The 16,481-nt window shown below is 37.0% G+C and overlaps 1 pseudogene; it reads right to left on the reverse strand.

Annotated features, from left to right (window-relative positions):
• Nucleotides 1–8,324: 8,324 nt before the first annotated feature.
• Nucleotides 8,325–12,597, reverse strand: LOC118970389 (olfactory receptor 6P1-like; annotated as a pseudogene).
• Between the last annotated feature and the right edge of the window lie 3,884 nt (nt 12,598–16,481).

Consider the following 16,481-nt stretch of genomic DNA (forward strand, 5'->3'; position numbering starts at 1 on the left):
CATTTCCTCTGAGATCGGGAACCAGACAGGGATGCCCACTCTCCCCAGTGTTATTTAACATAGTACTGGAGGTCCTAGCCACGGCAATCGGACAAAACAAAGAAATACAAGGAATCCAGATTGGTAAAGAAGAAGTTAAACTGTCACTATTTGCAGATGATATGATACTGTACATAAAAACCCTAAAGACTCCACTTTAAAACTACTAGAACTGATATCGGAATACAGCAAAGTTGCAGGATACAAAATTAACACACAGAAATCTGTAGCTTTCCTATACACTAACAACAAATCAATAGAAAGAGAAATCAGGAAAACAATTCCATTCACCATTGCATCAAAAAGAATAAAATACCTAGGAATAAACCTAATCAAAGAAGTGAAAGACTTATACTCTGAAAACTACAAGTCACTCTTAAGAGAAATTAAAGGGGACACTAATAAATGGAAACTCATCCCATGCTCATGGCTAGGAAGAATTAATATCGTCAAAATGGCCATCCTGCCCAAAGCAATATACAGATTTGATGCAATCTCTCTCAAATTACCAGCAACATTCTTCAATGAATTGGAACAAATAATTCAATAATTCATATGGAAACACCAAAGACCCCGAATAGCCAAAGCAATCCTGAAAAAGAAGAATAAAGTAGGGGGGATCTCACTCCCCAACTTCAAGCTCTACTACAAAGCCATAGTAATCAAGACAATTTGGTTCTGGCACAAGAACAGAGCCACAGACCAGTGGAACAGATTAAAGACCCCAGAAATTAACCCAAACATATGTGGTCAATTAATATTTGATAAAGGAGCCATGGACATACAATGGCAAAATGACAGTCTCTTCAACAGATGGTGCTGGCAAAACTGGACAGCTACATGTAGGAGAATGAAACTGGACCATTGTCTAACCCCATATACAAAGGTAAACTCAAAATGGATCAAAGACCTGAATGTAAGTCATGAAACCATTAAACTCCTGGAAAAAAACATAGGCAAAAACCTCTTAGACATAAACATGAGTGATCTCTTCTTGAACATATCTCCCCGGGCAAGGAAAACAACAGCAAAAATGAGCAAGTGGGACTACATTAAGCTGAAAAGCTTCTGTACAGCGAAAGACATCAATAGAACAAAAAGGAACCCTACAGTATGGGAGAATATATTTGAAAATGACAGATCCAATAAAGGCTTGACGTCCAGAATATATAAAGAGCTCACACACCTCAACAAACAAAAAACAAATAACCCAATTAAAAAATGGGCAGAGGAACTGAACAGACAGTTCTCTAAAAAAGAAATACAGATGGCCAAGAGACACATGAAAAGATGCTCCACATCGCTAATTATCAGAGAAATGCAAATTAAGACTACAATGAGGTATCACCTCACACCAGGAAGGATAACTGCCATCCAAAAGACAAACAACAACAAATGTTGTCGAGGCTGTGGAGAAATTCCCTCCTACACTGCTGGTGGGAATGTAAATTAGTTCAACCATTGTGGAAAGCAGTATGGAGGTGCATCAAAATGCTCAAAACAGACCTACCATTTGACCCAGGAATTCCACTTCTAGGAATTTACCGTAAGAACGCAGCAATCAAGTTTGAGAAAGACAGATGCACTCCTATGTTTATTGCAGCTCTATTTACAATAGCCAAGAATTGGAAGCAACCTAAATGTCCATCGGTAGATGAATGGATAAAGAAGATGTGGTACATATACACAATGGAATACTACTCAGCCATAAGAAGTGGAAAAATCCAACCATTTGCAGCAACATGGATGGAGCTGGAGAGTATTATCCTCAGTGAAATAAGCCAAGTGGAGAAAGAGAAATACAAAATGATTTCACTCATCTAAGGAATATAGGAACAAAGGAAAAACTGAAGGAACAAAACAGCAGTGGAATTACAGAACCCAAAAATGGACTAACAGGTACCAAAGGGAAAGGAACTGGGGAGGATGGGTGGGCAGGGAGGGATAAGGGGGGGGAAGAAGAAGGGGGGTATTAAGATTAGCATGCATGGGGGGGAGGGAGAAAGGGGAGGGTGGGCTGCACAACACAGAGAGGACAAGTAGTGACTCTACCACATTTTGCTAAGCTGATGGACAGTAAGCGTAATGTGGTTGTTAGGGGGGACCTGATATAAGGGAGAGCATAGTAAACATAGTATTCTTCATGTAAGGGTAGATTAAAAATTAAAAAAAAAAAAAAAGAAAGAAAGAAAAGGGGGATTACTCCTTAACAGGATAAATCTATTGGTAAATCAAAAATCAACGCATGCTTTAAATATCCTTAATGTTGATCACTTAAAGGGTGTCAGATGATCAGCTATGGAGGTACTCTTTTCTGATCATATTCCTTTCTCTTAATTAAAAAAAAAAAAAAGGAGTTACTATGTGCTGACCTCCAATGAGTTCTGCACAGTGGTATAGAGGGCATGTCAAAGTGTGGGCAAAGGGTCTGTTTGTTTCTATGCAGAAGATCAAGGCCTAGCTTGGATACCCAGAAAATGAACTAAGATACGATATGAAGAGGAGCTTCCGGCATCAGCACTCTCTGGAGGACTTGTGCCGGTGTATGATCATCAAAAAGCCTCCACAGGGATCCGGACGATGCTGTGGTTGTGGCTGCATCCAGCCACCGTCTCCTGGACTTGCCATAGGAATGAGGAGGGAGATGTCTAGGCTGGCATGTGCATACAGTGAGACAACCAATTTGACCGGATCTGTACTGTTGGAACTCAACCAGGAGTTGGGAGGGGTGCAAGTTGTAGCACTCCAAAATCTCATGACTATAGACTATCTATGGTTAAAAGAACATATGGGATGTGAACAGATCCCAGAAATGGGCTGCTTTAATTTGTCTGATGGTTCAAGTACAGTTGGACAATATCCATCATATCATAGATAAATTTTCACAAATGCCTAGGGTGCCTAAAAGGTTTTCTTGGCTTCACTGGAGATGGATGGTAATTATAGATTTGCTTTGTTTATGTCACCGTATTCCTATTATGTTAATATGTGTGTGCAAATTAGTTAGTAGTTTAAAACCTATACATACTTAAGGTACTATACAAGAAGATATGTCAAACAAATAATCAAACCTCCCATGTTTCCTTCCATATGCTACATCTATAGCTTTACTTCTTCCTTCCTAATTACAACCCTTCAATAGAATTCGTGCCTCATATCGAATTTACCGAGTATCATAATTCCTCCAGGTGGTAAAGATACCTCGAGTCAAGTGCTGGGCATAGAAGCCACAGGGCATAAATCTGCAAAGAAGTAAAAAGCTAACCTTTTCAAACAATATGGCTTCTCTCTCACTTACCAACTTTACATTTCCCTGTATGGCCCCGGAAAATGACTGGTTAGCCAGAGATTCCTCACGGGAGGAACAACCTAAGACAGGCACAGTCGCAGGGGGGCCATCAGGTGAGAATTTGGGGATCAACAGAGGTGAGGCTCAGAACCTCACCCCCCCTGCTTTGAGAGAAATCTTCTGCATCCGTGGATGTCTTGCTGCCCTTGTCTAGCCTGGATTAATACTTAGTCCATAGGCACACACCTGATCATCTGATCATCTACATTTGCCTTCTTACAGCACTAAACTATGTTTTCTACCTTTATCTTGCATCTACCTACCACTTCAGCATTTTATTAAAAATAAAAATAATAATAATAGGAGAAATGTGGGATCAACATATAAATCAAGTACAAAAATCAAACGAATATTCATATTTGACCTGATTGTTTATAGGTCGTAATGCATGATCAAAACCGAAAGTTTCTGTGATGAATGCCCTTGTACTGTTCACCATGTAAGAATTTATTCACTATGTAAGAATTCATTCACCATGTAAGAACTTGTTCGTTATGCTTCAGAAGATTGGAGACTGACGAGAATTAGGCTGGAGATGGATTAATGATTGTACATTGAGCGTTGACCCCCCTATACTGAATTTTATTGTTGTTAACAACTATTTGATCAATAAATATGAGAGATGCCCTCTCAAAAAAAAAAAAAAGCATGAGGAATACCTTACAAAATATTGCTAAAATAAATTAAAGAAGGTCAAATAAATGGTAAAATATGCCATGTTCATATTCAGAAGGCTCAAAACTCCAGAAGATTTTTTTGTGTGTGTGTGTTTAAATTGATAAGCTTCTTGTGAAATATTTATGGAAATCTATTCGTTTAAATAGGGCAGAACAATTTTTTAAAAGTAAATCAGTCTTGGAGAAAAATGGTGGAATTGAGGTCAACTCAATCGCCTGTTATACCTGTACACCAAGGAAGAAACTACATTGACTATAACCCTGAAAATGACCTGCAGACATCATAGTAAACCATCTATAACTGGCAAGGAAGGGAAGACCGCACTGAGAAGGGTAAGGGGGCGTAGCCATTATCATTTGCGACCCAAGCCATCCCCTTATAAAAGTCGACAATCAGGAGGGAGAGAAATGGAATAAAGAGGCTTAACCAATCAGGAATGTGACATACATGGCCCTGGAGATAAGCTCCATGAAGAAGGTTACACATTGAATTGAGGCTTGATGATCAGCAGGACCAGATGTCAGGGAGAGCGGGAGCTCTGGGAGGGAGAGCAAGGCTCCTCTCACTTGTGGAGGACCAGTGTGCTCTGTCAGTCCTGCTGGGACCCAAAACAGAGGCGGCAACCTGAAAGATGTGCTAGATGTTGGAAGTGTGCTACAGTGGCAGGGTCTGAGGGAGCAATCTCTAGAGAGAGGAACACATTCCCAGCTGCCCTCAGACCAACGGACAGATGTTTTCAGAAACCAGTTCTGATATTCTACACCTGCCCCTCTGGTTCATCTCCAGCTTTCCCCTGGAGACCTGCCCCACCTACAACTCTAGGCCCAGTAGAGGTCTGTCATTAATAACAGGCATTCCCACAATAAATCCCTCACTTCAGACAAAGAACAAGAAGAGGCTAGTTGTGGATCCACCATTACTGGCAGAGAAGTTGAAAGGCAAGCCCCATCCACAGACCTCCAATGGCTGACTCTCCTGGCCACCAATCAACCACAGCAGAAAACTGGTCTCTGTCTAGCAGAGCATTTGAGTTTCTGGGCACCACAGGCCACCTACTATACACAGACACTATGTCCAACACCAGGCAGCATTGCTGATCTATCTGACACAAAGGAAGAAAAAAAACCTAGACAAAATTAGGGCTCAGTGGAATATGTCTCAAACAAAAGACAAGATAGACACATGTACGTGCAACAAAGATAAACAATCTTCCTGATAAAGAATTAAAAGTAGCAGCCATAGGGATATGCAGCTGAATAGGGACAAGAATTGAGGATCTCAATGAAAATTTCAATGAGATAGAAAATATGAAAAAGACCCATTCAGAGATAAAAAAATTGCAATAACTGTAATGAAAAATACACTAGAGGGAATGAATAGAAAACAGCAGCAGGTGAGGAAAGCATCAGTGAGATAGAAATTGGCAAGTGCAGAGTAACCAAGCTAAGGAACAGTGGAAATAACAATATTTAAAAATGAGAAGATGCTAAGAAAGCTCTGCAACAATTTCAAATGAAACTATATTTTCCCCAGGAGGATATTAAATATCCTTCTCCCAGAAGGAGAAGAGAGAGAGACAAAGGGATAGAAAATCTATTGGAATAAATAATAGCTGAAAACTTCCACAGTCTGGGGAATAAAACAGACATCCTGGTCCTAGAATGCAGAGAGCCCTTAATACAATGAACGTCAGGAAGACAATACAAAGAAGAATAGTAACTGAAATGGCAAAGATTGAAGATAAAGAGAGAATCTTAAAAGCCTCAGGAGAAAGGAAGACAGTTACTTACAAGTGGAACTTCATAAAGCTATCAGATTTATTAGCAGAAAGTTTACAAACCAGAAGGGTGTGGTATGAACTATTCAAACTACTGAAAGGGAAAAATCTACAACCAAGTATGCTCTACCCAGCAAGGCTGTCATTTAGAACTGAAGGAAAGATTAAAAGTTTCCAAGATAAACAAAGGTTAAAAGAATTCATGACTATTAAAACAGCCTTACAGGATATGTTAAAGGAACTTTAGATGGAAATATTTTGTCAAAATATTTTTCATCAATGAAAACAAACTTACAGTAAAAGTAGTATACCAATTACTTACAAAACAAGTATGAAGTTCAAAACACAAAAGTAGGAAAAGCTACTATAATGAAATAAAAAAATGCAGGATATAACATATACATAAACTGTGGAGGAGGAATAAGAATAAAAATGTACTATGTTTGGAGTATGTTTGAAATCAAGCGACTACCAACTTATTATAGACTGTTATATATTTAATAAACTGTCTATGAATAATATGGTAACCATAAACCTAAAGCCTATAATAGATAAACAAAAAATGAGAAGAAAGGAATCCACGCAAAACACTAAAAATCATCAAATCACAAGGGAAGCATGTTACAGAGGAAGGATGCAAATATAACACAAAGAAGAAAGGCAGAGACAGGAATTACAAAAACAACCAAAAATAATTAACAAAGTGCCATAAATACATACCTATCAGTAATTATGTTAAATGTGAATGGACTAAATGCACCAATCAAAACAAGATAAAGAAACAAGACCCATTTATATGCTAGTAAAAGATATTAATATCAACATAAAGACATACATAGACTGAAATTGAAGGGATGAAGAAAGATATCTCATACAAATAGAAGAGAGAAAAAAAAGGAGTAGCATTACTTATATCATGAAAAATGGGTTTCAAAACAACAAAATGAACAGGATGTAAAAAGAGACATAAAATTATAAATAGATCAGTCCAAGAAGAATATATGACAAATATAAGTATCTCTGCACCCCAATAAAGGATCAGCTAAATATCAAAACAAATACTAACAGACCTATAGTGAAAAATAAACAACAACACAAAAATAACAGGGGATTGTAACACCCCATTTATATCAATGGAAAGAACTTTCAGAAAGAAACTAAATGAACAGTGGCACTGAATGCCACATTACTATCGATGGATTTAATGGACATATAAAGAATATTCCATCCCAAAGCAGCACAGTTCACACTCCTCTCAAGTTCATATGTAACATCCTCAAAAACAGATCACATATTAGGATACAAAAAAGCACAATAAACTCAAGATTAAAACTGTATTAAGCATCTTTTCATTACAGTGCTATGAAAGATTAAACTAATTTCATGAAGAAAACCAAAACTAATTACATGAATATATATATATATATATATATATATATATATATATATATATATATATATATATATGAAGACTAAACAACATGCTTCAAAATAATCAATGAACAAATCAAAGAGAAAATAAAGCAATACCTGGAGACAAATGAAAACAGAAAAAAAAATAGTTTAGTTTGGGATATGCAGCAAAAATGGTTCTAAGATGGAAAAACAGTAATACAGGCCTAACTCAAAAAACCAGAATAATCCCAAATAAATAATATGACCTCAAAACTAAAGGAACTGAAAAAAAAGAAAACGAACAACAAAGTTAGTAGAAGGAGGGACATAATAAATATCATGCCATAAATAAATAAAATGGAAAATAAGAAAACAATAGAAAAATAATCAGTGAAACGAAGAGCTGGTTCTTTGCAAAGATAGGCAAAGTAGACAAACACCCAGCCATACTTTTCAAAGCAACATAAGATAAAAATAAACAAAATCAGAAACACAAAAATCTTATTTATCATTTTCCTTTTTATTCCTACTATTGAGAAAAATGTTAAATGTCTGTGTTTTCTAAAAACGTCCCAGTTCTGCCATATTCATAATTAAATTAACATCCATAATTAAGAGCAATACCTGGCTTATATGTGTTCAGTAAATGTTTATTGAGTGAATTATTTTGAGGTACAGAGAGATACTATTGTAAGAGCCCTTGTACCACATGGCCTAACACTGTTCCATTTAACAGTCTCAATTTTTGGCCTAGGGCAACTATTGAGTTATAAATTATGAAAACATTTAACAGAAATACTATATGGGATTGAACCAGCCCATTTTCTGATTGGGAATACCTTGTGGGCAATAAATAATCTTATGCTATCATTTTATCACTATGTGTTGTATGAAAAGATTCTTAAAAACAAAATTAGACATTGTAAAATATCTATTTTAGTATAATTCAATGCAAATATGTACAGTTCAGAGGGACATCCATATCAGGTGGTATCAATTACATAATGTAATTTTCAATACTTACTATTTCCAAATGTGGTATGAGAATCCATTCTAAATTGCTTCATAGAGTTAGTTCCTCAAGTCTTATGTTATGTTTCTGACCAAGAAGAACCTCTTCTGTGCTACAACTTAGATGAAAGCTACCTTCACATCTTTGATTGTCAGGGTATATATGAGAGGATTTACCAATGGCATGACCACGCAGTAGAACACAGAGACCACTTTACCAATGGTGAAGTTGTACTTGGCTGGAGGCAGACATTGGCAAAGATGATGGTGCCATAGTAGATGGTGATCACAGTGAGGTTGGAGGCACAGGTGAAGAAAGCTTTCTTCGAGCCTCCAAGGAAGACAGTCTGGTTATTTTTACCACAGTGTGTTCATAGGAGGACAAGGTGAGAAGAAAAGAACTGAGAATCACAACAGACCTACATGTGTAGCTGAAGGCCTTCCCCTAGAATGTGTCTGAGCAAAAGAGTTTAAAAATGGGATCTGAGTCACAAAAGAAATGGTTGATCTTCTGTGGACCACAAAAGTTTAAATGGGAAACGAGTATGGTAGACACGAGAGGTGATGAAGCCGCCAATCCAAGATCCAGCAGAGAACTGCAGGCACACTGGGATCCTCATGAGCAGTGAGTATCTTAGAGGGTTGCAGATGGCCAGGTACCGGTCACAGGCCATCACTGCCAGGAGGATGCACTCAGTAGCTCCCATGGAGAAAAAGAAGTAGTACTGGGCTACACAGCCAGACACAGAGATGGTGACACCCTGTGACAGGCAGGTGGCCAGCAGTTTGGGTACTGTGGCTGTGGTGTACCAGATCTCCAGGAAGGACAGATTTCCTAAGAAAATGGACATGGGCATCTGGAGTGTGGGCTCCATCACAACAGTGAATATGATGAGCGTGTTTGCCATGAGGGACAGCAGATACACAGTGAGGAACATCACAAACAATGTGAGTTGCAGGTCAAGAAATCAGGAAACCCAAGAAAAACGAACTTGGTTACTGTCACCTCCGTAGCTCATCCTCTCTGATCTGGAACCAACAAAGCCCAGATGATGGATGAGCAAGAATGTGATATTTTAATATTCATTCACTTCATGATGATAAAGGACCTCTAAACATATTAAAATTAATAGCTTCCAAAAACATAATTGGTGTCTTTATAAACATTTTTACATGGAATAGGTCATTTAATTTAAAAAATTAATTTTGAAGGTTAATAGTAAATACTTGACCAACATATTTTACCAATGAAGATACTAAGGAAAGACATTATTTTCCCTCAGTTACATCACTTTATATGGTGGGACACATTGTACTCAGGTGGGGCATTTTAGAATACTACAGTGCAAATTAATTCATAAAATTAGTGGCTGTTGCAAGAACATGACATTGTTCCATCAGCAAGTATGTCTCATTCCAGACATTTAAAATGGTGAAGAAATCAGCACCATGAATATCAAAGGCCAGTGACCATGGCTGGATCTCAGATGGAGCTCCTGGGCCACACCTATTGCCTTAGGAACCCAAGGCGTTGCTGCAGTATGGACATTATGGCCCCTATCCCAGGTCATCTCTCAGGTCTGGGTGCAAGACAGGAACTGGAGGAAATGTCACCACCAATAAACAATGCAGAAAGTAAGATTCAACATCTATACAAAAATGATTTTTTCATAAATATTTTTCTAAATTCTATTCTTGGCTTGTTTTGTTTCAGAATCAGTTCAACCACCAATTTTTCTACACTGGTTGGGAACAGTCAATCAAATAACTTTAAAGTCAAAATTCTATTGTATCTTCAAAAGACATACATTTTTTTTCTATATCTTGGCTATTATGAAGGAACATTTAATATGAGATATATCCATTTATGAATTTTTAAATGTATGATACAGATTTTATAACTATACTTAAGTGTTCTTTCTAAAATAAAAAAAATACAGAAATCCTTTTTGTAGAGAAACAGTTTTCCAATGAATGTAATGTACACATGTTCTTTAGCTCCAAATAATCCACATGAGGCAGGGAGCCAAGATGGTGGCGTGAGTAGGACAGTGGGAATCCCCTCCCAAAACATATATATATTTTTGAAAATACAACAAATACAACTATCCCTAAAGAGAGACCAGAAGACACAGGACAACAGCCAGACTACATCCACACCTGCAAGAACCCAGCACCTGGTGAAAGGGGTAAGATACAAGCCTCAGCAGGGCGGGACCTGAGCGCCCCTCACCCCCAGCTCCCAGTAGGAGGAGAGGAGTCGGAGCAGGGAGGGAGAGGGAGCCCAGGACTGCTGAACAACCAGCCCCAGCCATCCGCACCAGAGCCCAGATGTACAGTGCATGTGTGGGGTGCTGGAAACTACGGAAGCAGGACAGTAAGAACTGTGAGCAGGTCCTACAGCCGGCGCCCCTGGGACAAAGAAAAGCGAGTGATTTTTGAAAGTCTTAAAGGGACAGGGACCCCACAGCTGGACGGAAGCATCCCGGGTCACAGTACAACAGCTGGAAATTCCAGGGAACTCCAGACACACTAACCCCCTGGGCAACAGCTCTGAGACTCCTCACGGAGGTAAACAGCCAAACAGCCCCCCTTCCATTACCCCTCCGGGGCCCCACCATAGCAGTGCAACTGCCTAAGGCTGGCTACACCCACAGCAAGGGAGCTTCTTCCACACTGGCTGGGCAAGATACAGAGACCCAGTCTACATGCAGTTGCCCAACACAAGCCACTCGGGTTGCAGTTGCCCCAGTAAAGAAAGGCCAGTAGCAAGTGGAAAGAGTCTTACCTCTCCCAGCTGACAGACAAGTCAATAGCATACCACTGCTCCTATCAACATGAAAAGGCAAAAAAATTTGATCCAGACAAGACTAACCCAGACAGCTTTGAGATCTTCTACATCTTCCCCTGAGAAGGAACCTGGAGAGATAGATTTAAACAATCTTCATGAAAAAGAATTCAAAACAAAAGTCATAACCATGCTGATGGACTTGCAGAGAAATATGCAAGAACTAAGGAGGGAGAATACAGAAATAAAACAATCTCTGGAAGGAATTCAAAGCAGAATGGATGAGATGCAAGAGACCATTAATGGACTAGAAAACAGAGAACAGGAATGCAGAGAAGCTGATGCAGAGAGAGAGATAAAAGGATCTCCAGGAATGAAAGAATATTAAGAGAACTGTATGACCAATCGAAATGGAACAAAATCCGCATTATAGGGGTACCAGAAGAAAAAGAGAGAGAAAAAAGGGATAGAAAGTCTCTTTGAAGAAATAATTGCTGAAAACTTCCCCAAACTAGGGGGGGAAATGGCCTGTCAGACCAAATAATCCACATGATAAGTGTACAGTAGAAAAAATTATTTGTTTCTATAGTAAGAACTTGTGGTATATATACAATTTTTACTATTTTTAAAATTCCTTGCCATAAAGGTGCAGACTTGATAGCTCCTATATCACAGTGAAAAGATCAGGAAAATGAAACATGATGGCAATTATGTTCATGTCTACACATTTCTGTGTTAAACACTTAGGAAACTCCCAATCATAAAACTTTATTGAAAGATGTGAAAGGCTTTATGCCACACCATTACTGTTTCCTATTGTGCACTATTGATGTATTATAATATATAAAATTACATATAAAGTGGAACTATAGCTTATAAGGTATAGTCATATGACATAAGCTGTAGTTCATATGTAAGTTAGTTATGTATTTTACATGACAAAGGAATGTCTGAGAAAGAACAGTGCCTCAGATTACAGAATATCCAAAATTATAAATATTCTGTTATGTAAATCCATTACTCTCTTGGAAATTAAAAAATGGCATTGTTTATGTGTCCCCAGGTATACTCACAAGACTTTATTCCATTTGGTTATTTTCAGAAATGGAATATTATGGGAAAATTTTGTTTAAACTCTCCTTTTCACCAAGCTCTGTAGTAGAGCACACTACTTTCAATTTGTTCATAAGGGAAGAAAGCTAATTAATTATGCCCTGCTGCATCATTGGCTGTGTCACCCCATCTATGGTATAAATGAACACCAAATTCCTCAGTTTTTTTTTCTGAGTTGTCCTCTCTCTGGCCAAGATACCCAGAAAAGCCTGCTCTGAGATCTCCCCCTGTGGGGATGAATGGGGTCACATCAGCTTTGAGCCTCAGAAGTTTGCCCTGCACCTTGAGACATTCGTATAGATTCCCAGAGGACTTTCCTTTGAAGACGGTCAGTGTCCTCTTCCTTAGGGACCAAAGGAAGAAGAAAGTCTGGAAACTATTAAAAATGACTTCGCAGGAATTGAAGGAATAACATCCTACGTGGTTTCTTTAGCTCCCATTACCCATCTTATCCACCCTTCATTTTTGATTGCAGAATTGTATTCCTCAATATTTCAGACACCATAAACACAGCCAGAAAATCATATTATCTAGCTACAAAGCTAATTAAGAGATTAGCCTGGATATCTCATTTTACAGTAATACAGTGCAAAAAACAACCCTGGCTTGCATCTCTACAGCAAATGATTCAATGGAGAAAGCATTAATCAGATGCTTGGGAAAATTATGCTTCTTACTAGAGTAGATACCAAGATTGAGCCACTTCATGAGACATTTATGTATGAGAGCACAGTGCCTATATGCAAATGGTAAAAAAAAAACCTGATGAAATTTGTTAGCAGAAGAGAACACCAACCTAGAAGACTGAATAGAATTAGTCTAGATGATATCCACATATGTATAGTGATAAGGGAATTTACAGTATAACTTTAAGCTTGCTTAAATAGTTCAAGAAAAAGAATATGTTGTGTAGCATGTTTTGTGGACATTAGTTAGCCCCTGTATAAAATCAAATAAAAATTCAATTCTTAGTCATAAATGCCAAGTACATCAAACATTTACCCATTAGGGAAAGAAATTGTAAACCAGTGGTTATAAATGAGGCAGTGGAAGTCACCATGAAATACTTGAAAATGTGTGGAACAATCTGTTTTCAGTGATATGGAATGTTGGTGGCATGTATGGGTATGGGCACGAGTAATTATAATTATTTAAGGAGCCAAGTTCTATACCCAAGGGTAAATGTTTCAATAGTGTGTATTGTACTGTTGTTGGGTGGGATTTCTATACATACATCTGTTAAGTTTATTTGGTCTAAAGTGTGGCTTCATTTCAATGTTTCCTTTTCTGATTTTCTGTCTGATCGGTCTATAGCTGAGAGTGTGGTCTCCCCTTACTATTTATTGTTGCCTTATTCTACCCTCAGATGTTAGTACTTGCTTAATATCATTTGGTGCTCCAAAGTTGGGTATGTGTATAATTAAAAAAATTTTTTTGAATATAGTTGACCTACAATATCATATTGGTTTCAAGTACTCAGCAGTTATATATGTTATTAAATCCTCACCCCAATTAACATAGTTCCTGTCAACATATAAAGATGTTACAGAACTGATTATATTCCTTATGCTGTACTTTCAGCCCCATGACTAATTTGTATTGTGTTTTGAGATTTTGTGCCTCTTTATCCCCTTCATCTGATTCACCCTCCCACCCCAACCCATCCCCTATGGTAACCAATGGCTACATCTCAATGTCTATGACTACTGCTCTTCTGCTCATTTTCTTTTGTTTTATTTTTAGATTCCACAAACAAATGAAATCACCAGTTATTTGTCTTTTTCTGCCTGGCTTATTTCACTCAGCATAATACCCTGTAAGTCCATCCATGTTGTCACAAATGGCAGGATTTCTTTCTGTTTTATGGCTGAACAATATACCACTGCATATATGAGCCAGATCTTCCTTATTTATAGCCAGTAGATGTATTGACAGACACTTTGGTTATTATTTGAAAAATTCAAACCTCTTGTGTTTTAACAGCAAAAAGCACACTTATCAAACTATAATAAAAATGGTTTTCATGAATTTAAGAAAGACATCCTATTTGTTAAAAAAGAAACAAAACACCTGTACCTAATACAATAATTAATAGTTGACCACTAAATCCCTTCTTTTCTGATTAAGGACAAGAGAGCAATATCTAATCCCCATATTTTACTAGAGGCCCTGGGAAGTATAATATGGCAAGTTAATTTAATATACCCATTCTTATAAGTAGGAATATTGATTGGAAAGAAAGGAGATAGGCTTATTTGTAAATAATATTGCTTACATATAAAATCATAAGTAATGTATTTAAAAACTACCAGAACTAGAAAATGGATTTAGTTAGATCAAAGATAATAAGGACATTAAACAAAAATCAACTGTATTTTTATAACAAAAATTAGAAAGTGAAATTTGAAAAACACTACTTTAATAGAACTCATTTAGCAAAGTGTATAGAAGGTCTTTAATTTTAAATATATATGGAGGAGCTTTGTGCTTACAGGTATAAAATAGTGCTAAGAAAAATTCAAACAGCCAAATAAATGGTAAGATATACCATATTCATGCATCAGATCACTCAAAATTCCAGTGTGTGTGTGTGTGTGTGTGTGTGTGTGTAAATTTATGAGATGTTTCTGAAATGTTTAGACTAGAAAAACTATTTTGAGAACATAAAGTTGTAGGATTTTTACTATCTGATTTCCAGAAGAAATATAAAGTGCTGTTAGTAAACACTGCTATTTGCATAAATATAACCAAATGCTTCATATAGAGTCATGAAATAGACCCACTGTTTCATAATTTTCCAAAAAAAGCATAAATTCAGTGAATAAAGTATTGTACTTGTTAAAATAGCATAGAAAATCCATTCTGGAAATATAAAATCTGAAATTTCCCTTTATGCCATGCACAAAATTCACTAGAAAAGACTCATTACCTAAATGTAAGATTTGAAATTACAATTTTCTAGAAGAAATATCAAAAACATCATAAACTTGTAGTAGTATAAGTCATATATGACCCACACCACCAAGAATAAATCATAAAAGATAAAAATGGTAATATTGACTTCATGAAAATTAAAACTTTGCTCTTTAGGAAACATTGCCAAGGAAATGAAAAAGCAAAATAAAAACTGAAAGAAAAATATACACAAACACATCACACAAATATACCTATAAATGGAACTAGAACGATTAAATAATGGGGTAAAATAATCAATTATAAATGCCCACTTTTGGGCACTTGACAAAATTTCATAATAAATGGCCAGTGAACACCTGAAAAGATGTATCATTAGTCATCAGAAATGAAAAGTGAGAAATGAGATACACTGCACACACACTAGAACAGCTAAAATTTAAATGGGGCAATATCAAGGGTGGGTGAGAATATGTAAATGTAAAATTTTGCAACAAAAGCCATGGTAATTTCTTAGTAAGAAAAATAGGCACTTACTACACCTCAGCAGTGGCACTCCTAGCTATTTAATCAAATGGAAGGGCGAATGACTGTGACAAGGATTTGTACATGAAAATTCAGTGGCTTTTTTCTTATTAATTCCACATTGGAAGCAGTCTAAATATATACCAAAAGGTAAACAGATGCTTAAATTATTGTGTGCTTGTTCAAAGGGATGCAACTCAGCAATTGAACAGACTTACAAAACACCTCAGTATGGAAAAATCTCTAAATTATGATGTTGCAGGAAGCCTGACACAAAAGAATACATGATCTATGCTTCTGTATGTGTAAAAATCTGGAGTAAGCACGGCTCAGCTATAGTAACAAAAATGAGAGCCTTGGTTGGTTGGGCCTAATGGGAAAATTGAATGAGTGCATGAGGCACGAGGAGACTTTCTGGAATGAATAAGAATGTATCTTCCTTGATAGCAGTTGTAATTACATAAATTTGCCAAAAATCATCAAACCTATATGTGTAATAGGTATATTTTATCATATGCCAATTACAGCTCTAAAAGTTCATTTAAAAATTATCCTCTATACCCTTAGCATAGTGATTCTTAGTGGGATCTCTTTTAATACCTTCAGAGGGCTTTTGGTATTTTCAGGACAATTTTCTTCATGCCCATGCCAATACATGAAACTGACATTCCATGTTATTGCAAACACACCACCTACACACATTTTCAAATATCTCCTGGTGACTTACACTTCCTGACAGCCACTAGTTGATACTTTCTTTAATAGACATATAGATAGCATCTAGATTTGTTTTATTCAGTCTTATAGGTAGCTGTTTTGTTCTCCTCTAATACCAAGATTTTTCAGACGTTTATACCCTCTACACATATTCACTAAGGCCCTAGAACATAACT

Source organism: Manis javanica, chromosome 14 (genome assembly GCF_040802235.1).
Source record: "Manis javanica isolate MJ-LG chromosome 14, MJ_LKY, whole genome shotgun sequence".
In the NCBI taxonomy this organism is placed as follows: domain Eukaryota; kingdom Metazoa; phylum Chordata; class Mammalia; order Pholidota; family Manidae; genus Manis; species Manis javanica.